The sequence below is a fragment of the Lithobates pipiens genome, unplaced genomic scaffold (genome assembly GCF_037356315.1).
Source record: "Lithobates pipiens isolate NorthernLeopardFrog02 unplaced genomic scaffold, aLitPip1_a1.2 Scaffold_16, whole genome shotgun sequence".
Taxonomy (NCBI): Eukaryota; Metazoa; Chordata; class Amphibia; order Anura; family Ranidae; genus Lithobates; species Lithobates pipiens.
The window spans coordinates 319231831-319259763 of record NW_027507748.1 but is presented as its reverse complement, the minus strand read 5'-3'; the positions used below and the strand labels follow the sequence as shown (position 1 = coordinate 319259763).

General features: G+C 45.1%; 1 protein-coding gene across 1 annotated transcript in view; it reads left to right on the top strand.

Moving 5' to 3' along the window:
- Window positions 1-7709: 7709 nt before the first annotated feature.
- CCDC181 (coiled-coil domain containing 181) overlaps window positions 7710-27933 on the top strand; it is a 46217-nt gene continuing 25993 nt past the window's right edge. Inside the window, exon 1 of the mRNA XM_077481678.1 lies at window positions 7710-7870. The gene's annotated coding sequence lies outside the window, so the exon portion shown is untranslated. The remainder of the gene's footprint in view (window positions 7871-27933) is intronic.

Genomic DNA, 27933 nt, shown 5'->3' with positions numbered 1-27933 from the left:
GGAAGAGGGGTGACATCGAAAGCTTCTTCTGCAGGTAAGTGGAACATAATGGGCTAGTATGCGTTTCATACTAGCCCATTATGCTTTTACTTTGCAGGGAACAAAGAGGAAGTAAAACCCATCAGGGTTTACTTCCTCTTTAAATAATGCATTCAAATTTAACTGAATCAATTAGATTTTAGTAGACTAAAATGTACTGGAGCTTTTAGTCGATTATAATGTACTGGAGATTTTAGTCAACCAAAATATGACTAAAACAATTCAGATTACAACTAAAACTAAAATGTAATTTTAGTCAAAAGACTATGACTAAAACTAAATCAAAATTTGAAGTCAAAATTAACACTGTCAAACCAGCAGGATAGGTGTACAAACAGGTGACCCTGGTGGATGACACTGGCTCAAGAGGTGAGGGGTCTAAGTGCTAAGTACTAATTACCAATTATTCACCAGAGCTCCTGATGGTGAAGATGGGTTTAGCTGCGTGTTAGTACCAGGTCGTAGTCATCAGGATCGCCCCACCAAGCGCCAGGGTCCAGTAGCAGATATAGGGATCAAGCAGACGGGTAGTTAGTAAACAAGCCAAAAGTCAGTAATAAATGGTTACAGGTTGGGGTCAAACAGAATTGTAGGTTGAGGAACAAGCCAAAAGTTTGAAAAGGAGATACAGACGGCGGCAAGAGTGAGAAGAACGAGATATTGCCCGGAGCAAGCACAATAATCTGGCAAACAAGAAGTGCAAAGGTATGGCTTAAATAGGAAGTTCATGTGAGTAGTAAAGGGTTCAAGGTTCAGCAGAAACAAGGAATAAGGCAGGATTGTCCATTGGGTCAGACAGGGTACTGTTCAGCATCTCAGGTGACTAGCAAGAAGATACATTGCCAAACATATGCAGAGGTCGCAAGTTTAGACCTGGGTCCCGACACATTGGCTCCTGCTACTGTCAACCGAATGGTGTGAGGAGGGATTGGGGGCGGAGCCCAGCTGCATTGTTTGTGTCAATAGACACCTTAAACCAATAGACACATGCAGCTCAGCTTGGGAGTGAGCCGGTTGATGTACCCCCATAGCAAACAGCTTGCTATGGGAACACACAACGAAGAGGAGGAGCCTGGAGAACCAGCAGGGGACCCCCCAGAAGAGGAGGTCTGGGGCCTTTACAATCACTTTCATTTGAACTACCTTACTCAGAAGGAGTCTTCAGAAACAATGCATCTCAGAGACAGGCTGTGCCATAACTTTGGACATAGAAAGCTTTCCTCAACTAACTAAAATAGTATATTTAGGTCTGGAAAGCCCCACAATGCATAGCCCAGTGCCCGAAGTTCACATTCCAAGCTAGCACCACATGTCTAGTCCAGCAGGGTCCAGGTACAACTTCCACAGTTAGGCTGAGAAATCACCAACCCCAACAGTGTGGACCAGCTAAAACAGCAGTATAGCAAAGAATCTTGAATTGTGATTGTAAAGGATCCTTTTTTTTTTTTTTTAAATAACAAACATGTTATACTTACCTCCTCTGTGTAGTTGGTTTTGCACAGAGCAGCCTGGATCCTCATCTTCTCGGGCCCCTCTTTGCTGCTCCTAGCCCATACCTCCTTTGAGTGCCCCTCAGCCAGCAGCTTGCTACAGGGGGCACCCAAGCCAAGTCAGAGCTCCGTGTATCCATTCAGACACAGAGCCCCAACCTGGCCTGCCCCCTCTCTCTGTTCGGCTGACTGGCTTTGATTGACAGCCGCGGGAGGCAATGGTGCCTCTACTCTGTCTCAGCCATTCAGGAGGCATGTCCTGGATGGCTGAGGGGATTGTGGACATCGCTGAAGAGAGAAGGGGCTCAGGTAGGTAATTAGGGAAGATAAAAAAAGTCTGCCTTTACAACTCCTTTAAGGGGGGGTTGGCTTACAATATTTGTGTTTACCAGTTAGCAAACCTCCTAAAGGAGGCAGTGGTACCAATGTATATGAATTCTCTTGATGTGTCCCTCAGTAGATGAAAAACACGATAAAAATAAACTTAGGCTGGGATCACACTGCAGATGGCCGTGGATTGCAGCAGGGGTCTGGCACGTCCCTGTTCTCCATTTCAGGGACAAATTTTTGCCTGAATTCGGCCCTGGAACGGAGCCAAAGACGCACAGGACTCCTGTGCATGCCACTCCACAGCTGCACCAGTGATATGTAAACCGGCTCCACAGAAAGCCAGTCACAGTCTCCTGTCACGCAAATTGAATGCGGGGGAAACCTGCATCCAATTTGAAATGGCGTGAACCCAGCCTTAAAGCGGAGTTCCACCCAAAAGTGGAACTTCCGCTTTAAGCACTCCTCATCCTTACATGCCACATTTGGCATGTCATTTTTTTGGGGGGGGAGTGGGGGCTTCGTTAGGAGGGGGACTTCCTGTCCCACTTCCTCCTTCCGCCCAGGGACCGCCAAGGTGACTCCTCCTTTTGTCTTAGACACCCCTTCCCTCTAGGCGATCTCCTGGGACACGCGACAGGTCCCAGGAGATCGCCTATCCACTCAGGGAGCGCAGCGCGACTCGCAAATGCGCAGAGCGTGCCCGGCTGTGAAGCCGAAAGCTGTCACGGCCGGGTGCCCAGAGTGGCAATGGAGGCGCCGGCGGAGAGGAGGGGGAGAGGAGCGACACCCCGTTTGGCCGCATCGCTGGACTGTGGAACAGGTAAGTGTCTGTTTATTAAAAGTCACTTTTTGTAGCTGCTGACTTTTAATAAGCCTGGAACTCCACTTTAATTCATATTAATACATTGTAACTATGCTTGGCAACAAAATAATCTTGACCATTTGTATACAAAGTAATGTTTACAATTTCTGTCCCTGATGATAATCTTTGCTTTTGTATATCTGCTGGGAACAACTGGTCGCCTAGTAACACAAATACAAACCCCAATAGGAAGACACTTTTTTTGTTTAATGTTAAAGCTCATGGGATCAAACAACAGATCTTGCAGTAATAATAGGTAGAAAATTGATTCTTTTATATGCAAAACAATAGAGTTGGAATTAACAGTACGGAACATCTTTCATACATGCATTCCTAGTTTTCTTTTATACAAACATCTGACTTTTTTTGATCCTTCATTTTTTTGCTTATTTTTTTTTATGAAGGACAGGGTAAGTAAAACAAACCTTCACAACACGAGTGATTTGACCAGCCAGATCTTCTTTATAATACAATAACCTTTTCGAAAACAAAAGATAAAGACAAGGAGCAGAAGTTTGTTAAACAATTCATACAAAAATGATTAAAACCCATTACACAGTAGTGTTAAAGAGGAAGTAAACCCTGATGAGTTTACTTCCTCTTTCATTTCCTGCAAAGGCAAAGCATAATGGACTACTATGCATCGCACAGTAGTCCATTATGTGTCACTTACCTGACACAGGAGCCAGCGAAGTCACCGCTGTCCCCTGTAGTTCAGCGCATCCATCTTCTCGGTGGGGTCTCGCAGCTCCGTCACTGTCATTCGGCAAAGCCGCAATGACGTCACTCCCGCGCATGCGCACGGGAGCCGAGACGCGCGGCATCTTCGCCATCGAGGATGCCACGCTCAGTGTTATGGTCAGTTTCATCTGACCATAACACCCTTTTCCATGTGGTCTCAGAACCTTCAAGGTGCGTAATATTCTGTTATTGGGGTGTTTCTCTGCAGCAGTTGTTAGGATAGAAGAAAAATGCTTGGGGCAAAATACTGTCAAATTCTTCAGGAAAATCTGCTGCTCTCTGCCAGAAAGTTTTTAACGAGAAAAAAAGGTTACCTTCCAACATGACAGTCACCCAAAGCACACAGCAAAAATTACCACACGGTGGTTGAAGGAGAAAAGGGTGAATGTCCTTGCATTGCTTAGTCAGAGCTTAGACTTAAACTCCATTGAAAATCTGTGTAATGACTTGAAGACTGCAGTCCACAAACAGTCACCATCATTGTACAACATGGGTTGTGAGGCAGGAGGATGGGGTGGAAGGAAAAGATGTATTGTGAGGCAGGGCTTAAGGGGGGTGGGAAAAATCTGCTGTGGACAAGCGGGACTTGGAGGTATGCGAGCTCGGGCAAAGTGAGTGCCAGGTATATGCTGCAAGTTAAGGGGCAAGTTGGGTGGGAGGGACAAGCTGTGTCCCAGGGAGTAAGGTAAGTGGGAGAGATGCACTGTTAAGCAGGTGGAGAGGTGGGTGAGAGTGAGCTGGGCTGCTAAGGGAGGGGGGGGGGCAGCAAGGTAGGAGGCAGGCACCCTAGCCTTCTTTCCCTAGCTCTCTTATCCCCTGAAGCCATCCTTCTCCGACTCTGTGGTCTCACTAGAGCATTTCTCCCCCAGTTCCTTTGCACTCCTATAGCCTTCTTCCCCCAACTCAATGTCCCCAACTGCAGCCATTCTTTCCCAGCTTCCTGACTCCCATGCAGTCTTCCTTCCCAAGTGCCCTGGCTCCCCTGTAGCCTTCCTCAGCAATCTCTCTGCCCATTCCCCCCTTGCCCCCTGTAGTCTTCCTCCCCCAGCCTAATGTCCCCACTGGAGCCATTCTTCCCCAGCTCCCTGGCCCCCCATAGCCCTCCTCCCCCAGCTTCCTGACACTCCCATAGACTTCCTTCCCCACTCTAACTGTAGGTTTCCTCCCCAGTTGTAGGATGTAGAACTAATGGTAGATCAAGTTCATTTACTACCAGAGCTTTTCACCATGATGGTGGCGTGGCGGGCGTCATGAGTGACAGTTTATCTACACCGGGGAAACATTTTTTTATTTAATTTTTTAATAAAGGAATTGTCAAAAATTTGTGTTGTGTCTTTATTCACTTTTTTGGTGAATGGGTAGAGGTACTATGTATCCAATACTCATTTATTTATGCAGACCCTCACAACCACAACCCAGGGTTGTGGGGAAGAGGCCCTTGTCTCCATCAACATGGAGACAAGGCACTTTACTGACGTTTTAGCAGCACTATTCAGCCACTAGCGGGGTGGTTTTAACTCCCGCTAGCGGCCAAAAAAGGGTTAAATCCTATTCAAAAGCCACTATTTAACTGAAAGCAGAACTCTGGGATTTTCAAAAAGTACACTCCCCACATAAAACACTAAACAGTTTTTACATTTGTGAAATTTCTTACCGTTTAAGAGATATGACTGATTGAATTTTCTGGAAGTTGGCTTTGTGATTGAAAAAATACATCATCTTTTCTGGCAGGGAGGATCTCTTAGGGTCCTTTCACACGGGGCGGATCAGTTCTGATCCGCCCCGTGGATGTCCGTTTGCTCAGCGGGATCACTCCGCCGATCCCCGCTGAGCAGGGAGATGACAGCTCCGTCTCTGCACACTGCGCAGGGACGGACCTGTCACAGCGCCGCTCTCCCCTATGGGAGATCGGATGACGACGGACCGCAGTGCCCGTCGTCATCCGATCCGCAGACGGATGGAAAAATAGCTTTTTCCTCCGTTACACTTTTTCGGATCGGAGCGGGTCGGATGTCAGCGGACATGTCACCGCTGACATCCGACGCTCCATAGAGCTCTATGGAGCACCCGTTCAGGTCCGCCTGAAAAACTGACAGGCGGGCCTGAACGGGACGTTAGTGTGAAAGAGGCCTTAGGCCTCTTGTCACACTGGAGGAGTTTTTCAGGTGCCACAGCACTAAAAATAACACCTGCATGGCACCTGAAAAAAGCCTCAGCTGCAAACCCAGTGTGAAAGCCCGAGTGCTTCCACACTGGGGCACGGTGCTGGCAGAGTGTCACAAAAAGTCCTGCCAGCAGCTTCTTTACAAATCGATGGGCAGCGCTGCTGATCCGCCGGCAAAGTGCCTATGCAGCTGCGTTTTGTGAGCAGATTTAACCCTTTTTTGGCCGCTAGCGGGAGTTAAAACCACCCTGCTTGTGGCTGAATAGTGCCGCTAAAACGTCACTAAAGGGGCGCTAAAAATATTACAGCTTTCCCCCCGACACCCAGGCACTTTCAGTGTGAAAGGGCTCTTAGAACAGTGATTGCATCATATCCTCTTCTCTATCTCTAACTGTAATCAGCCTACATTTCCCATGAATCCTTGGAATGGGAGTGAATGTGGGAGGTACACTAGGCTTGTACATGTAATGTGAACTCGCCAACTACATAACTCACACCCCTCATCATGCATCCAGCAAGCCTTACCTAACACACGCTATGATAGGTTACAGCCTTATAAGTTAATACATTTAATATAAACGCAAACCAGTGCAGCTTATCAGTGTCCACCAGTGCCGAATGTCAGGGACCACCATGTCAGAGATCACCAGTGCTGAATGTCAAGGACACCATGTCAGGGACCACCAGTGCTGAATGTCAGGGACCACCAGTGCCACTTGTCAGGGACCACCATGTCAGGGACCACCAGTGCCACTTGTCAGGGACCACCATGTCAGGGACCACCAGTGCTGCTTGTCAGGAACCACCATGTCAGGGACCACCAGTGCTGCTTGTCAGGGACCACCAGTGCCACTTGTCAGGGACCACCATGTCAGGGACCACCAGTACTGCTTGTCAGGGACCACCACTGCTGAATGACAGGGACCAACAGTGCCACTTCTCAGGGACCACCAGTGCCACTTGTCAGGGACCACCAATGCCACTTGCCAGGGACCACCAGTGCCGAATGTCAGGGACCACCATGTCAGGGACCACCAGCGTAAAGCCGGGATTAACAGAAATCACTTGTATGACCCATCAGGGATCTCCCACTGTGTCAGGTATTGTATGTGAGAACACTGATCGCTGATGTCCCGTCCCCGCCGTTATTATGATTGACAGCAAATTCTTATACAGGTAGGAGGTGAACATCAGCAATCGGCGTTGTCATATACAATACCTGACACAGTGGGAGATCCCTGAAGTGTCATACAAGTAATTACTGATGATAATCCCTGCTCTGCACGATGATAAAAGATGGGCGGCAGCGGCGGAGGGGTCGCACAAGGACGGAGTGGAGGGGCGGTGACTGGCAGGAGGAGAAGGAGGACACCTCCTCCATGGGCGGCATGCCTGCTCATCAGTGCCGGCTCATCAGTACAGCTTCATCAGGGCCTCCTCATCAGCGAAAAGAAAAATGACTTATTTGCAAAATGTTTTGTTCTTTTTTTTGTTTGTTTTGCATAAAAGAAAACACCCAGTGGTGATTAAATACCACCAAAAGAAAGCTCTAAGTGTCTCAAAAAAATTAAAATGTCATAAGGGTATAGTGTTGCATCAATGAGCAATTGTCATTCAAAGTGTGACAACAGTGAAAGCTGATAAATGGCCAGGGCAGGAAGGTGGGGGGGGGGGGGGGGTGAAAGTGGCCGGTATTGAAGTGGTTAAAAATAAACAGCACTGTAAACACAACACACATTTATCATAAACGCAGTGCAAAAAATGCCCAATTTCGCACGTGTTTAGGAAACACTGCGGTGTGAATGTCACCTAAAGGGTGCCTAGTGCACTTATTATGAGTTGCCCTGATAGCCTTCTTCTAATGATTGTGTTCTCAGCCTCCCCTATAGAAAAGTCAGCCCCATCATCACAATGTTTTCCTAAGCCATAGATTGTCCTCCAGTCATCAGAACATCCAGTCCCCATCTCATAGCCACCCCGCCCCCTCCTCCTCCTGCACTCCAATCAATCGCTCCATTTTCTATAGGCAGCTGTACACAACACCAACGCTGCTCTTTTCCCTGCTTCTCGCGAGATCCCGCGTGACGTCACCCATCTCCGTCTCCATGGCGATGAAACAGCTTTGCGGAGGCTGTTGTAGGCTTAGGTAGAAGGAGAGCGGCGACTGTTCTCGGTGACAGGAGGTTGTATGTAGGGGTCAGACCCCGGAGCCCCCGACCGTGCATACATACCAGCGGCTGCGAGGTAAGAGCACCATCAGGGGGCGGGCTGGAGTGACAGCTTGGGTTGTTGCCATAGCAGCTGTCATTGATGTCTGCTGAGCCAGCATAGTGCACTGAGAGAGAATGGGATTGTGGGGTGAGTGTGCCATCCATGTGTTCTATGTGTGTGAGGGTGATCAATCAGGGCTTATAATATAATCTATGGATATATACACTCACCAGACACTTTATTAGTACCGGGTTGGACCCCCTTTTGCCTTCAGAACTGCCCTAATTCTTCATGGAATAAATTCAACAAGGTGTTGGAAACCTTTGTCAGAGATTGTGGACCATATTGACATGATAGCATCACGCAGTTGCAGATTGGTCGGCTGCACATCCATTATGCAAATCTCCTGTTCCACCACATCCCAAGGGTGCTTTATTGGATGGCGATCTGGTGACTGTGGAGGCCATTGGAGTACAGGGCTAATGCTACCGCTAGGCAAACTAGGCAGCCGCCTAGGGCGCACTGCTGCCTAGGGGTGCCCAGACACTAGTCTTCTTACTCTCTTCTCTCTGCAGAAAGCAGCTAAGTCTCAGCATCAGCAGGCCCCCACCCGTTCGCACATAGTGTCAGAGGCACAGTGGCAGCAGAGGACTGTGTCTGTGTCCCGAATGAATGGGAAGCAAGCAAACATTCATTGATGCGCATTAGTAGGCTACATTGATGGGTGCTGGTGAGACTGCATTTGATGGGCGCTTCATTACAAACATGGAGTATACATGGGCAGGACAAAGGGGGTGAAGCCAAGGAGATGTGTGGCAAAAGGAGGTTTCACCTAGGGCAGTGATGGCGAACCTTGGCACCCCAGATGTTTTGGAACTACATTTCCCATGGTGCTCATGCACTTTGCAGTGTAGGTGAGCATCATGGGAAATGTAGTTCCAAAACATCTGGGATGCCAAGGTTTGCCATCACTTCCCTAGGGTGTCAGAAATCCTTGCACCAGCCCTGATTGGAGTACAGTGACCAGAATTGTCATGGTCAAGAAACCAGTGAACCAAGAAATACAAAAATGACTGTAACTCTGCTTTAATTTACAGGGCTGGCATTCTGTGCAGAATCATGTATGTACAGTGCCTTGCGAAAGTATTTGGCCCCCTTGAACTTTTCAACCTTTTGCCACATTTCAGTCTTCAAACATAAAGATATAAAATGTGTATTTTTTGTGAAGAATCACCAACAAGTGGGACACAATAGTGAAGTGGAACGAAATCTATTGGATTTTTGAAACTTTTTTTAACTAATAAAAAAATGAAAAGTGGGGCGTGCAAAATTATTTGGCCCCCTTGCGTTAATACTTTGTAGAGCCACCTTTTGCTACGATTACAGCTGCAAGTCGCTTGGGGTATGTCTCTATCAGTTTTGCACATCGAGAGACTGAAATTCTTGCCCATTCTTCCTTGCAAAACAGCTCGAGCTCAGTGAGGTTGGATGGAGAGCGTTTGTGAACAGCAGTTTTCAGCTCTTTCCACAGATTCTCGATTGGATTCAGGTCTGGACTTTGACTTGGCCATTCTAACACCTGGATACGTTTATTTGTGAACCATTCCTTTGTAGATTTTGCTGTATGTTTGGGATCATTGTCTTGTTGGAAGATAAATCTCCGTCCCAGTTTCAGGTCTTTTGCAGACTCCAACAGGTTTTCATCCAGAATGGTCCTGTATTTGGCTGCATCCATCTTCCCCTCAATTTTAACCATCTTCCCTGTCCCTGCTGAAGAAAAGCAGGCCCAAACCATGATGCTGCCACCACCATGTTTGACAGTGGGGATGGTGTGTTGAGGGTGATGAGCTGTGTTGCTTTTACGCCAAACATATCGTTTTGCATTGTGGGCAAAAAGTTTGATTTTGGTTTCATCTGACCAGAGCACCTTCTTCCACATGTTTGGTGTGTCTCCCAGGTGGCTTGTGGCAAACTTTAGACAAGACTTTTTATGGATATCTTTGAGAAATGGATTTTATCTTGCCACTCTTCCATAAAGGCCAGATTTGTGCAGTGTACGACTGATTGTTGTCCTATGGACAGACTCTCCCACCTCAGCTGTAGTTCTCTGCAGTTCATCCAGAGTGATCATGGGCCTCTTGGCTGCATCTCTGATCAGTCTTCTCCTTGTCTGAGCTGAAAGTTTAGAGGGACGGCCAGGTCTTGGTAGATTTGCAGTGGTCTGATACTCCTTCCATTTCAAAATGATCGCTTGCACAGTGCTCCTTGGGATGTTTAAAGCTTGGGAAATATTTTTGTATCCAAATCCGGCTTTAAACTTCTCCACAACAGTATTACGGACCTGCCTGGTGTGTTCCTTGGTCTTCATGATGCTCTCTGCACTTTCAACAGAACCCTGAGACTATCACAGAGCAGTTAAACAGCGGTAAAGCGCCATTAAAAAGAGCGTCACTTTACCACTAACGCATGGACAGCCCCAGTGTGAAAGGGGTCTTATAGCGTGATTTGGTGCAGCTGGCACATAGAACTTATGTAATGGTGTTCATTGTTGATTTGGCACACAGAAAATATTCTGATATTTACACTGAAAGAATGACGTGTTTCCATTTGTAAAAGTGGTTCTAAAGGCTGAAGGTTTTTTTTATCTTAATGCATTCTCTGCTTTAAAGCGTAACCAAGGCTCCCTTCACACTTGCTTGACTCCAAAGCACAATTTCCAGTGCGACTTTGGAGTGTGACTTTGATCTGACTTTACACTCTCCGGACCTAAGTCCCATCAAAAGTCACATCAAATTAGTGCAGGCACCTTTTCAAAATCGCTGTGACTTTAAGTTGCACCAATCTGAACGGGTGGCATAGAAAAGAATGGGCTGCGACTCGTCATGTCTAAAGTCGCCTGACAAGTCACACAAGTGTATGAATGGAGCCTAAAACCATTGATTTAGGCTCTTTTTACAAATGCCTTATGTTTGTTTCATCAGTTGACATCAAGTTTTTCATCAGTTTATGAGTTTTTTTCCCATGTGTTTTTTTTTTTTTTTTTTTTACTATTTTATTGCTATCACACAGGTCTTCTTTGGGGAGGGGGGGGGGCAGTGTGTGCAAGGAAAGAGCAGTATACACAATGAGGGGGTAGTCTGTACAGACAGGCTCCTTCACTTGCCAGCCAGTGACATCACCCGGGGACCCCGTCTAATTTCTTGTTTTTCTGTCTTTTTTTTTTTGTTTTCTGTGCACATTTAAAGTGGATTGATTATAGGTCTTCATATTTAATAAATTAACCTTCACATTCTTTCCTGAGGAAGCCATACGGCGAAACATGTAGAAATATGAACATGATGAAAACGTGAATGTGATTACAGTAACTCATTGTCATGAATAGTATGTTTTGCACACACCTATGGCTATGACTGTATTGTATGCACTGGTTTTATGATATTGTTCATTTGAATAAAAATTTGTAGATATTTTTACATACACTCTTGAGTGATTTCTACATTGTAATGCACCCATAAAGTCCCGTATCTCCTAAATTATTCTTTGAACCCTGCCCCTTTGTTTAAATTAGTGGCGGGACCGAATGACAGCTCCTTCCCGGCGCTTTTAGGTATATTAAAAAAGAGCAGACAATTAAGCTGACAATGACAGAGTCAGCAAGTGAGGGAGCCTGCCTGTACGGACTGCTCCTTCACTATATATATATATATATATATATATATATATATATATATATTGACGGAAGTGGATGAAAATAGATGACCATCCGTTGTCATCCGTTTTTACATAGAAATGCATTTTGTTTCTCATGGTCTGAGAGTCCTTCAGGTGCCTTTTGGCAAACTCCAGGTGGGCAGCCATGTGCCTTTTACTGAGGAGTGGCTGCCATCTGGTCTCTCTACCATACAGGCCTGATTGGTGGAGTGCTGCAGAGATGGTTGTTCTTCTGGTAGGTTCTCTCCTCTCCACAGAGAAACGCTGAAGCTCTGTCAGAGTGACCATTGGGTTCTTGGTCACCTCCCTGACTAATGCCCGTCTCCCCCGATCGCTCAGTTTGGCTGGGCAGCCCACTTTTGGAGGAGTCTTGGTGGTTCCTAACTTCTTCCATTTATGGATGATGGAGCCCACTGTGCTTATTGGGACATTGATTAGAAAATCGTTTGTTTTTCAAAAAATTTCCAACATGTCCGATTCCTCAAATTTGATTGCCGCACGAAAATCGCCTGTTGCTGCAGCCCACTAATAGTGCGAAATTTGTACGAAAATTCTTAGATACAGTTTTCAAAAGAAAATTATTTCCAAATTCAAACCATGTATGGCCGGCATTAGAGCGACTGCACTTCCAAGTGCACTTGCAGTGGATTTGCCTTTTGTAAATAACCCCCATTGTGTTTTTTTTAAATTGTCGCTCTTCTTTTGTTTATAGGGCAAAAAATAAAAACCGCAGAGGCGATCAAATACCACCAAAAGAAAGCTCTATTTGTGGAAAAAAAGGACATCAATTTTGTTTGGGTACAGAGTCGCAGGACCGCGCAATTGTCAGTTAAAGCGACACAGTGCCATATTGCAAAAAATGGCCTGATCATTGGGCAGCCAAATGTTCCAGGGCTGAAGTGGTTAATAACACCCATCCCAGCTCCTATTCCTCCCAATATAGTGCTGAATACATCCCTCCTCTTTTTGGTTACTCCTCAGAAATAAGCATCCTGCATGAACCTCACTCTGTGTCTGCACATCTCTGGGAGAAAGCCACTGGTACAATGACCACACTTGATTCAGTGTATTCTCAGCACATATAGGGTAATAGGATTTTACCAACCACTGTGAGACGTTGAAGTGCCATGTGGTGAAGGCATACTGTACCCTGGTAGCCAGTGTTTGTCCCCTTTCTCTAATGGAGCATGCTTTTGTGAATAGTCACTGCCATTACCTGTGCAGGGTTCCAACCTCTCAGGTGAGACATCAACCAGGTGTATCTCCCCCATATCCAGCTCTGATGTCCCACATGTCCAGTAACCGAAAACCTCTCTGTAGGACTTCTAAGATTGAGACACCAACCCCACAAGGAAATTTTCACCCCATTGATGTGTCACCTGGCACCCTCTAGTCTGGCCAACGGACAACTTACTATGCATCAGTGCCAGCCTCCTGGGTCCATATTAATTCAGTTACGCCAATACATGTAATACATTAAAAACATGATTACCTTCTTTCAAATCCTCGCTCCCAAAAAAATATTTTACATTTCTTGTTTTGAAGGATTGGATAGGTTATATTCCTTCCTCAACCTCCAACCCTTTGCACATGTATTCATAGTACGTTTGCAGGGGCGTAACCATAGGAGGTGCAGCAGTCACGACCGCAACTGGGCCCTGTGATGCAGGGGGCCCATGCAGCCCCTTCTACATATGGCCGGCAGCAGCATAGGCAGCTAGGGGTACCAATGCACCATGCACACGGGTGGCTGGAGGTGGAGGGTGACTAGCAGAGCTCCATGCTCAACTATCGCACTGGCTGCTCTTTAGTTGTGCATTCCCCGCGTGTCCTCAGCCGGCTCCTCAGAGTACCCCTCTCCTGCAAGCACACAGATGCAGTGCAGCCCTATGAGAGCCGGCTCCCTGGAGGACACTGCAGGCTTGTCTGCCAGCCCCCCTCCTCCCCCGTCATACACAGATGATGAAAGCTCTTTCTGGGAGATATGCTGATTGCCCGTCTAGCACACTGGATGGAGCCCAGGCCAACATGGATGAGTTGCGCGGCCTACAGCTTGGTCATGGTGAGTGAGAGGACCCCATCCCCCACACACCATTACATACCCCCTCAATCTCCCCCTGGGGACAGGGACCCCTTCTCACCTGGGGGCAGTAACTTCATCTGCCCTGGAGAAAAGGACCTCATCTCTTCTGGGGACGGGGACCCCATCCTGCTAGGGACAGTCCCCCAATGGGGCACCTAAAAATTAAAAAAAAAATAATAGAAAAAACTACTGATACCAGTGGTGGAACTACAGGGCTCACAAAGGTCATACCTGTGACCACGCCCTGGAGTTCCACCGCCAGACTTGGAGGGAAGGGCCCTGGCTGGGGTTCAGGGGGGCCCTTCATGGTTTCTTGCATCGGGGCCCTGAAGGTTCTAGTTACGCCACTGTACGTTTGCATTCATAAACGACAGGAGAGACTCTGGCAAAATGTTTCACAAGTCTTGTTGATGGACAAAGTCTTTCAGATGCACCATTAGCACAAAATTGTCCATAAGAAAAAGAAACCTTATATTACAAGTATTAAACTGAATCTTTTCATTTGTCCCTTCTCCCCTAAATATTTATCAGAACAAATTTTCGGTGTGGTATTGCACAGACGAACTGCCAACCAGATGAACATCTTACATTTATGTTCCAGAGGCCTCTCCAATCTCGCTCCACCAGGACTCTGGAAGTGAAAAATAAGAGCAGACACTATATGTTTGCTTATAGTTTCTTCCTTGAAAGTTGCTTCCAATGCCATGTGCACACCACTCAGGCTGGAAAGGGAGTGGTGCACACATGTCGTTGGCGGTGACCCCGGTTTGTGTTTCCTAACTGAGGTATGGATGGCACCTTTTTGACATCATACATCCCCTTACTTCTCAACGGTAGACTTGTTTTATGACCCATCCAACTACGAATTTGGGAACACTCCTGGACGTGGATGCTTGGTTTACTGTTCAACCCGCCCTTTCGGGAACCTCCCTGGGTTTTTGCCGCCTCAGTCCCCATGGTGGACACTATCCGACGCTCCCCTCAAGCATAGGGTTGCCAGAATCTCTCTTCCCTTTTTTAGGACCCCTTTCACACTGGGGTGCTTTACAGGCGCTATAGCGCTAAAAATTGCACCTGCAAAGCGCTCTGAAACAGCCGCTGCTGTGTCTCCAATGTGAAAGTCTGAGGGCTTTCACACTGGAGCGGTGCGCTTGCAGGACATTAAAAAAATTCCTGCAAGCAGCATCTATGGAGTTGCCCATTGAAATCAATGGGGCAGCATTGCTATACAGCCGGCAAAGCGCAGCGGTTTTAACCCTTTTTCGACTAAAACCGCCCTGCTAGTGGCTGAATAGCTCCGCTAAAACATTGCTAAAAATAGCGCTGTTTTACTGCCGGCATCTGCACCGCCCCGGTGTGAAAGGGGCCTTATTGAGCTGACTCCCTTTTCTGCATCTACTCCTGAAGAAGTGGAGATCAATCCACAAAACATGTAGAGTTTATAGGTTGCTTAGAAAACATCTTTAGGATTGTCTTGCTGTTATTAGGTTTGGTGTTTGATTTTACCTGTGAAATGTTATTTATTACTTACATAGTCCTTTGGTACTATGATGAATTAGTCAATATGACTAATATGAGCTCAATGAAATATTCCATCATGTTTGTATATTGTGCACTATATTTTATTATCATGTAATAAAATTCCTATCATATGTGTATATTTATTGTTTATTCATGACTGGTCTCATTTAAAGTTCCCTTTGCCCTTATTCCTTCCCTCGATTTACACTTTCATTGTCTGAGGAGTCATTAGCAATGGACTCATCAGATGTCCCCATTGTCACTGTGTTACTGTTCTTGAAAAGATCAGGTGCGCTTTCCATTTCAACTCCTGAATCAATTTCAAGTGTAGTTACATCACTTTTATTTCAATACTCCTCATCCATATCCAGGGCTGGTACAAGGGGAGGGTGGAAGGGGCAGCTGCCTTGGGCGGGGTGTGGGTGGAGTGTGGGAGGGGGCGCTGGGTTGCCAGCAGCAGCATACAGAGGAATATTTAGGTTATGGCTCCACTCAATGCTACAGCCTGCCCAAAAAGTGAGCTGAGGATGCGCCCACACATATTGCTTGCCTCCTCTCTACAGTGGCAACCACATCCTGGTACAGAGGGAGAAGAATTCACTCCCCCGGGCTTGATTTCTCATCAGTCTGGCTGGCTGGATTGGCTATGGCACTGAGAGCTCCTCTACAGGTTGGCAGAACAAGATGATAACACAACAGTGCAGTCCCGACCATTGCTTTCCGCCCCCTGCATACATCACACAGCTCTCCCAACATGAAGATCTCACAGGGTGGATGCCAGTTTTCTTCCATGTGAGTCCCCACTGCTCTGCCTTCCAAACTGTGCTGTAAACCCACCCTGTACTTTGCAGAGCAGGTTTACTAAAAGAGAAGAACAATTCTTATATATGTTGGGAATATATAGGGACTTTTCAGTTGTTAATGTTCTCTGCTGATCCATCCAGTACTTGTGTATGGGGAAGGGATCCAGTGTTTAACTAACTCCGCCCAGCTGTCTCACTAACAGCAGTGTACTCACTATATTATTTGCCTGATATAAGCTGGGTGCAGTGCAGAAAGTAGAGGATTCCAGTGTGCTGAAGTGTGGAGAATGTGTGATCCTGTTTTCCATAGGCTAGTGAGTTTGGCTTCAACTTGTTAGTGTTGCTAAATCTGCTAGTACATCGATCACTACCCTTCCCAGACTGACCATGCTGCTATCTGCTGTGCCTTCTGTGCTCCCTTATCCAGATTGGGGGCACTCTAATGCCCTGTACACACGGTCGGAAATTCAGACGGAAAAGGTCCGATCGGAATATGTTGTTGGAAAATCCAATCATGTGTGGGCTCTATCGGACTTTTTCAGATGGAAAATATTTGAGAGCTGGATCTAAAATTTTCAACAACAAAATCCGATCGGACTTTTTCCGATCGTTTGTAGAGAATTCCGACCGACAAAGTGCGACGCATGCTCAGATTAAATTACCAGACCAAAACTATTGGCTACTAGCCTCTACGTAGTCCCATTGTACGCTACGAATGTCACCTCGTTCTGAACGATCGGATTTTCCGACAACTTTGTCCGACCGTGTGTATGCAAAACAAGTTTCGGCCAAAATCCGTTGGAAAAAATCAGACGGATTTTGTGGTCGGAATGTCCAACCGTGTGTACAGGGCATAACAGGACATTTTGGGTTTTATATCAGTCCGCAGTTCATGCACACTAAAATATTGTAGATATTCTGATCAAGCACTAAAAGAAGTGGACCCTCTGTACCCTAAAATACTTTAGATCTTCTGAACTCCACAATCCTTAATAAGTCTTTTTTTTTTTTCCATTCCTGAGCTCTGGTTCACTTGCTACTGAACCCTTACACTGTAAATCTTTTTACGCTATACTCAATAGTCAGCAAGTGAAAGCCACACCCAATTTTTGCCTCTCACCGCACTTTATCCTCTAGAAGCTGGGCCCAACTTATGATCCTGCACACAAACCCACTGCTTTTCTAAAATACCCGTTGCTGATTCCTATACACTGTATATTATTTCTGCTCTTGATCCTTGCACTCTGTAATTTATGCAGCCTTAACTTTGCACTCTATAGGTAGGTATAATGATCAGATGTGGTTATCAGACCAGACAGAAGATGATTGGTCATGCTCAACCGAGGGGGGGGGGTCGCAATTTGGAATGTTCGCCCTGGGCACTGGGTGATCTTGTCCCGGCACTGTTCATATCTCCAAAATTTCCACTATAGCAACATCACTTGCAGCCACAGCTTTTGGCTTTCCTACCTGTTGTTCTAGACCAGCCTTTCTCAACCTTTTCAACACAGAGGAACCCTTGAAATCTACAACTCATGATACATCAGTGTGATGGTCAGTGGGAAGAATGGTCCTTACACTTGTGGTCATTGGGAAGAATTACCTCCTTACAGATAGCTAAAAAGATCAGTGGCGTCAGTGGGAACTTATCTGGGAGGCAGAAATTGCCCAATGCTGAAAGAACACCTAGCAACCTTTGGGGGAACCCTAGGGGTTCCACGGAACCCTGGTTGAGAATCGCTGTTCTAGAGCCTGTATGTCTGCTAAGCACTGAGACTGTTCAGCTTTTGCATGTGTGGAGGATAACTCCATTATGGCTGACTGGGCTCCATCTAATTCCTTCCTAAGCAGTATTATAATATGCTCATTCTCGGCCTCTTTGATTCATAGAGGCAATGCAACTTTTTCTTTGTTTACACGTTTCCTCCAATTCATTCATTTTCTGTTCCAATACACATTTCTCAGTCACCAACTGTTCAATGTGATCACAAACATTTGCATCTGCCTTTGCAGCTAATGATAATATATTCTTATTCTGTGTACACACGACTGGACTTTCCAGCAGACTAGGTCCGACGGTCTCCCCGACGGACTTTCGGTGGAATTCCGACGAACTTCTCCTTCCTTCCTTCCTTCCTTCCTCCCTTCTCCCTCCTGTCTCAGAGCGAATGAGTACATTAAGGTAAGAGTGCTCTTCTGATCTGCCCCCTGTGCTCAGTGTAATACACACTCCTGACCCCTGTGCTCAGTGTAATACACACTCCTGACCCCTGTGCTCAGTGTAATACACACCCCTGACCCCTGTGCTCAGTGTAATACACACTCCTGACCCCTGTGCTCAGTGTAATACACACTCCTGCCCCCTGTGCTCAGTGTAATACACACTCCTGCCCCCTGTGCTCAGTGTAATACACACTCCTGCCCCCTGTGCTCAGTGTAATACACACTCCTGACCCCTGTGCTCAGTGTAATACACACCCCTGACCCCTGTGCTCAGTGTAATACACACTCCTGACCCCTGTGCTCAGTGTAATACACACTCCTGACCCCTGTGCTCAGTGTAATACACACTCCTGACCCCTGTGCTCAGTGTGATACACACTCCTTACCCCTGTGCTCAGTGTAATACACACTCCTGACCCCTGTGCTCAGTGTAATACACACTCCTGACCCCTGTGCTCAGTGTAATACACACTCCTGACCCCTGTGCTCAGTGTAATACACACTCCTGACCCCTGTGCTCAGTGTAATACACACTCCTGACCCCTGTGCTCAGCGTAATACACACTCCTGACCCCTATGCTCAGTGTAATACACACTCCTGACCCCTGTGCTCAGTGCGTTACACACTTCTGACTCCTGCGCTTTGTGTATTACACCTTCCTGACCCCCTGTGCTCTGTAAACTATGCATATTTGACCTCTGTGCACTCTTTGTTATGCACTCTTGACTCCTGGCCCCAGCGCTCTGTGCATTATTCACTCTTGACTCCGGTGCTCTGCGATTTATGCACGCTTAAAGCCTGTGCTATGTGCCTTATGCACTCTTGACCCCTGCACTCTGGATGCTGGGCTGTAGATGACAAACTCCTGACTCCTGCACTTGGGTTATATTGTACAACAGTTTCTGGTTGCTCAGTATTTAGTGACTTAAAGTCAATTGTTCTTCAAGGTGGGCTATGTGCAGAAAAACATGTGGAAGAGTTAAAAAAATTTTTACGAATGATTGCGCTGAGGTTTATAGTCTGTTAGATTCTTGTTTGTGGCACAATAATTAAAGAATATTTTTGGATACAAGGACTGCGCTATATGTAAATTGGATAGACTAAAGTTTTATGGCCTTTCTACTGTTGGCACAATTTTAGCACCACCACAATTTACTGTGGCACACAGAGCATGCCACCTACTTATTTTCCTCTGAACACCCAAGGCTGAACCTCCCTCAGGAAAAAGTAAGCCTTGTCCTACCTACATTACAAAACCTAATTTTACTCTTAGATTTTTTGTTTGGTACCATAATATATTATCACACACAGTACACTTGGTTCTCTTTATCTGGCCAGTTCAGATTGCAGTCGGATATGAGAACAAATTGTGCTATAATGCTGTATGCATCTGAATAAGACTGATTAAGGCAATTGTTACACTGCATGTACCTAATAATTCATGTGAGCCTGGATTGCTGGATTTATTGTTTTTTAACAAGGGAAATTATATATTTTAAAGAAGCTTGCTGAAAGGCATCCTAGTATGCCTCGGATATCTCAGCTTTAAAATAAAGGACTCTATAACTGTGGACCAGATTTTACAGTTGCTTTATTTGTCATGATCAGGCTAATACACTCACCGGCCACATTATTAGGTACACCTGTTCAATTGCTTGGTAACACAAATTTCTAATCAGCCAATCACATGGCAGCAACTCAATGCATTTAGACATCTAGACATGGTAAAGATGACTTGCTGAAGTTCAAACCGAGCATCAGAATGGAGAAGAAAGGGCATTTAAGTGAACGTGGCATGGTTGTTGGTGTCAGACAGGCTGTACTGAATGTTTCAAAAACTGCTGATCTACTGGGATTTTCAAGCACCACCATCTCTAGGGTTTACAGAGAATGGAAAGAAAAAGAGAAAATATCCAGTGAGCGGCAGTTGTGTGCCTTATTGATGTCAGAGGAGAATGTGCAGACTGGTTTGAGATGATAGAAAGACAACAGTAACTCAGTAAGCCCTTGTACATACAGTCGGAATTTTTTTCCGACGGATGTTGTCCGAAACTAGTGTTGCATACACACGGTCGGACAAAGTTGTCTGAAAATCCCATCGTTCAGAACATGATGACATTCGTTCATTTTGATGGGACTACGTTCAGCCTAGTAGCCAATAGCTTTGCTCTCGTACTTTTATCTGAGCATGCGTGGCACTTTGTCTGATCGGAATTCTCTACAAACGATCAGAAAAAGTCCGATCGGATTTTGTTGTCGGAAAATTTGAGATCCTGCTCTCAAATTATTTCCGTCTGAATTACCGACGGAAAAAGTCAGATAGAGCTCCCACACGATCGGATTTTCCGACAATATAATCCGATCGGTCCGTTTCCGTCGGAATTTCCAACTGTGTGTACAAGGGCTAACAGCTGTATGGTCTTGGCCACTGTGCAGCAGCTCAGTTTCAGGGTTTCTTTTTTTCAGATCCTCAGATAGTTCTTTGCCATGAGGTGCCATGGTGAACTTCCAGTGGCCAGCATGAGGTAGTGAGAGCAATAACACCAATAACACCAAATTTAACACTGTAAAGAAAATCAATCAGCGCAACCATCCAAATTAGAAATAAAATAAAGCTGCTGAACACTCAGGGTCAATAAACTAAATCCCAGCACAATAATATCAAAGAAATAGTGCAGCGCTAAAGCAATAAATAACTAGACAGAGAAACTGGATATAGTCCATATATTAGATTCCCTAAAGTGGTGATCACTCGTCATGTATATTCATAACGGTGACAACTTGCAGAGCCTCCTCCTTTGGTGTCACTAGCCGCTCACCTCAGAACATGGACCCTCTGAATGAACAGATGGGTCAATTGCACCTTCCCATAAAGGGTAAATATCCACATTGATCAATGAGGTAACATCAGCAGTGACAAGGGTGTAGGTCTGATATTCCAAGTCCTGATCTCCTTAAGGCAGATCTTCTGATTTGTGTGCTTGGTTCACTGATTTTTCCAGAAGTCTTCACAGATCCCAATGATCTCCAAGTTATAAGAGATCCAATATCGCATGAGGTAAATAGATATGTGGATTCCTCCTGTATGTAACCCAACCTCCTTGATGGATCAGTCCAGCGGCCTCTTAATTAGCTTCTCAGCCCTACACACTCCAGCCTGGCCTCGCTTGATGCTCTCCACTAGCAACTAGGATACCTTTAGGCAATAGAGAGGGTAATCCAACCAAGAGATCATCAACAAGTATGGATCATCACATCACAGCTCCAAATTTAACACACATGCTCCCCATTCACACCTGAGACCTTGTAACACTAACAAGTCACATGACACACCGGGGAGGGAAAATTGCTAATTGGGCCCAATTTGGACATTTTCACTTAGGGGTGTACTCACCTTTATTGCCAGCGGTTTAAGACATTAATGGCTGTGTGTTGAGTTATTTTGAGGGGACAGCAAATTTACACAGTTATACAAGCTGTACACTCACTACTTTACATTGTAGCAAACTGTCACTTCTTCAGTGTTGTCACATGGAAACATACAATAAAATATTTACAAAAATGTGAGAGGTGTACTCACTTTTGTGAGATACTGTATGCTGTGCATATGTATGTGTAATAATAAAAAACAAAACAAAAAAAAAAATATATATATATAGTGCCTTGCGAAAGTATTCGCCCCCCTTGAACTTTTCAACCTTTTGCCACATTTCAGGCTTCAAACATAAAGATATAAAATTTTAATTTTTTGTGAAGAATCACCAACAAGTGGGACACAATTGTGAAGTGAAACGACATCTATTGGATAATTTAAACTTTTTTAGCAAATAAAAAACTGAAAAGTGGTGCGTGCAAAATTATTCGGCCCCTTTACTTTCAGTGCAGCAAACTCACTCCAGAAGTTCAGCAAGGATCTCTGAATGATCCAATGTTGTCCTAAATGACTGATGGTGATAAATAGAATCCACCTGTGTGTAATCAAGTCTCTGTATAAATGCACCTGCTCTGTGATAGTCTCAGGGTTCTGTTGAAAGCGCAGAGAGCATTATGAAGACCAAGGAACACACCAGGCAGGTCCGTATTACTGTTGTGGAGAAGTTTAAAGCCGGATTTGGATACAAAAAGATTTCCCAAGCTTTAAACATCCCAAGGAGCACTGTGCAAGCGATCATTTTGAAATGGAAGGAGTATCAGACCACTGCAAATCTACCAAGACCTGGCCGTCCCTCTAAACTTTCAGCTCAGACAAGGAGAAGACTGATCAGAGATGCAGCCAAGAGGCCCATGATCACTCTGGATGAACTGCATAGAACTACAGCTGAGGTGGGAGAGTCTGTCCATAGGACAACAATCAGTCGTACACTGCACAAATCTGGCCTTTATGGAAGAGTGGCAAGAAGAAAGCCATTTCTCAAAGATATCCATAAGAAGTCTCGTCTAAAGTTTGCCACAAGCCACCTGGGAGACACACCAAACATGTGGAAGAAGGTGCTCTGGTCAGATGAAACCAAAATCGAACTTTTTGCCCACAATGCAAAACGATATGTTTGGCGTAAAAGCAACACAGCTCATCACCCTCAACACACCATCCCCACTGTCAAACATGGTGGTAGCAGCATCATGGTTTGGGCCTGCTTTTCTTCAGCAGGGACAGGGAAGATGGATGCAGCCAAATACAGGACCATTCTGGATGAAAACCTGTTGGAGTCTGCAAAAGACCTGAAACTGGGACGGAGATTTATCTTCCAACAAGACAATGATCCCAAACATACAGCAAAATCTACAAAGGAATGGTTCACAAATAAAGTATCCGGTGTTAGAATGGCCAAGTCAAAGTCCAGACCTGAATCCAATCGAGAATCTGTGGAAAGAGCTGAAAACTGCTGTTCACAAACGCTCTCCATCCAACCTCACTGAGCTCGAGCTGTTTTGCAAGGAAGAATGGGCAAGAATTTCAGTCTCTCGATGTGCAAAACTGATAGAGACATACCCCAAGCGACTTGCAGCTGTAATCGCAGCAAAAGGTGGCTCTACAAAGTATTAACGCAAGGGGGGCGAATAATTTTGCACGCCCCACTTTTAATTTTTTTATTAGTTAAAAAAGTTTCAAAAATCCAATAGATTTCGTTCCACTTCACAATTGTGTCCCACTTGTTGGTGATTCTTCACAAAAAATAAAAATTTTATATCTTTATGTTTGAAGCCTGAAATGTGGCAAAAGGTTGAAAAGTTCAAGGGAGCCGAATACTTTCGCAAGGCACTGTGTGTATGTATAATATATATATATATATATATATAATCTCATGTTGTAAAACACTGTGCAAACTGTTGGTGCTATATAAAACCTGTATTATAATAATATAGAATCTGGAGCATCTATACTTGCTAAACTTTGAGAATAAAAGATAGCAGCTGATTGGTTACCATTCACGGCTGCTTTAGATTTTGTTTGACCAATTCCTGGTCACATATGGGTACTTTGATGAATTCTGGATCTTTGGCACACACCCTAAAAAAACTTTTTTTTTCTAACTGAAGTAACTGAAGTACCTTGAACGTACACCCTAATCTTCTATACAGCTATTAAAGAGGTTGTAAACCTGCAAGACAAAGGCATAATGAGCTAGTATGCATCTCATACTAGCTCATTATGAAATACTTACCTAGAAAGATGCCCTTCAGTGCTGCCCGCACTCTGCTCCCATAGCCAGCATCTTTCACCGGAGTTACTTTTGGGTTAGCGGGCTCTGGCTCTGTGATTGGCCAGAAGCGCAATGATGTCATTCCAGCACATGCGTGTGGGTGACGCGATTCACGACTCGGGTGCTGAAGAAAAGGCATGAGCGGGCCAGTTCTTCAGTGCGCATGCCCCGATGACGTCGACAGCAGTGCGTATAGTGAATACAGTGGTGTGAAAAAGTGTTTGCCCCCTTCCTCATTTCCTGTTCCTTTGCATGTTTGTCACACTTAAGTGTTTCGGAACATCAAACCAATTTAAACAATAGTCAAGGACAACACAAGTAAACACAAAATGCAATTTGTAAATGAAGGTGTTTATTATTAAAGGTGAAAAAAAATCCAAACCATCATGGCCCTGTGTGAAAAAGTGATTGCCCCCCTTGTTAAAACATACTATAACTGTGGTTGTCCACACCTGAGTTCAATTTCTCTAGCCACACCCAGGCCTGATTATTGCCACACCTGTTCACAATCAAGGCATCACTTAAATAGGAGCTGCTTGACACAGTAAAGCCATTTCCAAAGCTTTGGGAATCCAGCGAACCACAGTGAGAGCCATTATCCACAAATGGCGAAGACATGGAACAGTGGTGAACCTTCCCAGGAGTGGCCGGCCGCCCAAAATTACCCCAAGAGCGCAGCGACGACTCATCCAAGAGGTCACAAAAGACCCCACAACAACGTCCAAGGAACTGCAGGCCTCACTTGCCTCAGTTAAGGTCAGCGTTCATGCCTCCACCATCAGGAAAAGACTGGGCAAAAATGGCCTGCATGGCAGAGTTCCAAGGAGAAAACCACTGCTGAGCAAAAAGAACATCAAAGCTCGTCTCAATTTCTCCACAACACATCTTGATGATCCCCAAGACTTTTGGGACAACATTCTGTGGACCGATGAGACAAAAGTGGAACTCTTTGGAAGGTGTGTGTCCAAGTATATCTGGCGTAGAAGGAACACTGCATTTCATAAAAAGAACATTATACCAACAGTAAAATATGGTGGTGGTAGTGTGATGGTCTGGGGCTGTTTTGCTGCTTCAGGACCTGGAAGACTTGCCGTGATAAAAGGAACTATGAATTCTGCTGTCTACCAAGAGATCCTGAAGGAGAATGTCCGACCATCTGTTCGTGTACTCAAGCTGAAACGAACTTGGGTTCTGCAGCAGGACAATGATCCTAAACACACCAGCAAGTCCACCACCGAATGGCTGAAGAAAAACAAAATGAAGACTTTGGAGTGGCCTAGCCAAAGTCCTGACCTGAATCCTATTGAGATGTTGTGGTATGACCTTAAAAAGGCCGTTCATGCTCGAAAACCCTGTAATGTAACTGAATTAGGACAATTCTGCAAAGATGAGTGGGCCAATATTCCTCCAGGACGCTGTAAAAGCCTCATTGCACGTTATCGCAAACGCTTGGTTGCAGTTGTTGCTGCTAAGGGTGGCCCAACCAGTTATTAGGTTTAGGGGGCAATCACTTTTTCACACAGGGCCATTATGGTTTGGATTTTTTTTCACCTTTAATAATAAACACCTTCATTTACAAATTGCATTTTGTGTTTACTTGTGTTGTCCTTGACTATTGTTTAAATTGGTTTGATGTTCCGAAACACTTAAGTGTGACAAACATGCAAAGGAACAGGAAATGAGGAAGGGGGCAAACACTTTTTCACACCACTGTATCTCCTAAACTGTGCAAGTTTAGGAGACATTTACAATACCTACAGGTAAGCCTTATTATAGGCTTACCTGTAAGTACAAGTGGTGTAACTAGGTTTACAACCTCTTTAAGCTGCTATTATCACCAAGACTTTAATTTTAAAAGCCAAGCCTTGCTTGATGTTTCTGTGTAAAATGATGCAAACAGTGATTGCAGGCATCGCTGATAAATACAATGTAACAACATTGTTGTTACATTATACTTACTAATTATTCATGTGCAGATCAAAGATGGGTCCCTTGAGCTGCACATAATGTCAGTAAAAGCAACATATTTTTTTCTGTTTTACCCCTTATTAACCCATCCCATTTTCTCCTTGGCTATTATTTTCTAGTGTTTTTTACCTTTCACGTTAAAATGGTAATTGAAAAAAGAAAAGCATTTTTGCTGTGGAACATAAAACATTATTTTACTTACTTTATCCCTATTCTTTTCTCTCAGCTCTTCCGTACTCTCTGACACCCAGGACCATGGGTGGATCCTCAGCATCCTCACTTACAATTCTGGACTGCTGGTCCTGCATTGTACATGATGATGTCAGAGTGCCTACGAGCGATGGAGCTGCAAAGAGAAGCAGCTTCAGGGGAACAGTTGTAAAGCTGGGAGGAAGTCTGATATGGGGCCCCGTACAGGCTACCCTTCCGAAAATATCAAATGATATTTTCACAAAAATGTCCCAGCCATGGTGCTATGCTTTGCAGCCATGCCAGAAATGATATCCCAATTGAACAAGATGCATTCAAGCAAGTAGCACTGCTCTGCAAGTACCCTGAAACTACATGCAAAGAATGTGGTTGCGATGCGCTAGTGCGGGTAAAGCAGATGGCAATATGCCTTCTCACCACCTGTCAAAAGCTCCCTGAACAGAGATCCACATTTGAACGAGTCCTTAATATTTTTTAAACTATGTTTTTAGATTTTTATTTTTTATTTATTTTTTCTGGAATTTAATTTTTAAATGTATTTATTTTTTCATTTTTTAACTGCCCTGTTGGGGGCCTTTGGTGAAAAATCAGGGGTATAACTGATATTTGGGACAGAGAAAGGGACTGGGGACGTAGATTCATCAGTCTTTCTCTGCAGCCTCAGCTGCACTGGACAGTGAAGGACCTGGAAGCACTCTGAGGCTTCCCATTCATTCACAATAGTAAACACAGTTTACTTCAGTGATGAATGGACACAGGAAGGATCAGTATTGATTGCTCACTGTGTTCATTTAGGAAAGGAAGGTGCCCCCCGCTCTCCAACCTGAAACAATTTCCCAGTGTGCACATCAGCAGCTGACGGTGGGAGAGGAGTAAAACCAGCAGTGCTGCAGGAAGGGGGTGGGCATACATGGGGGTGCAGATCCAAGAACTGAGCCACCTGCAGTCCAGCCGGAGGGAGAAAGAAGAGTAGAAGCTGGAAGAGCTGTAGGGGGTGCACGGGCCCCCCTTTTGAATTGATGGGTCCCAGTACAGGAGGGCCGGCTGTACTGCCTTATCAACAGCCCTGGGTATGGTCAGTGTTACTGCTTTTTATGTTCTCCTAAATAAAAGCAAGCATTTAACTCTTGCAGTGCAAAGGGAAAATGACTGCAAGGTAATTTTCTTCCATAGAGTTCAGCTTTTAGTAATGACAAATGTATGGCTAAATCAATAGGCTCATAGGGGAAATGTAATAACTGCTCTGGTCTCAGGCTCAAGTGTGAGCGCTAAACTGGTTAAAGCCCAAGGGTGAGCCAAAACGTTTCATTTTGGATAGAGCAGTTAGAGGTTTAGAGCCTCTGTCAAGTTTGCTAGTAGCACCAGACATGTGTAAAATCCAGAGGCTTTCCTCTTTGCACAGTAGTCTACCCTAGACACATCTCTACAACCCTTGCTCTTTGGAGTGCTGTTTAAAGAAGGAAACTTTCTCCTACACTAAACCTAAATTCCAAATGGAACAGCGACTAGAGGAAGCAATCCAGCACCCCACATTTCCCCTGTACAGTCTAGGTTTTTATTGCTGACTTTGTCCTCAGTGAAGAGGTTGCTCTCATCTCCTTTGTTGGTGACCGCATAGGAAGTGATGGGAGTCATCCCAATAGAGACAACAGCCTAACCTTACCCTATTATTCAAAACCTGAAGTTAGCTAATGATTTTATAGACGTGCTGCACCCTAATGTATCCATAGTGACACAATGCTTTGAGGGCAGTCATCCCTTATCATTGTACTGCTTGTAATTTACTTGTATCCTAGCAGCTACTAGTCACATTTGTTTAGAGAGATTAGTGGTAGAAAAAACAATTATTTGATTAAGCAGACTTGGAAGGAAGC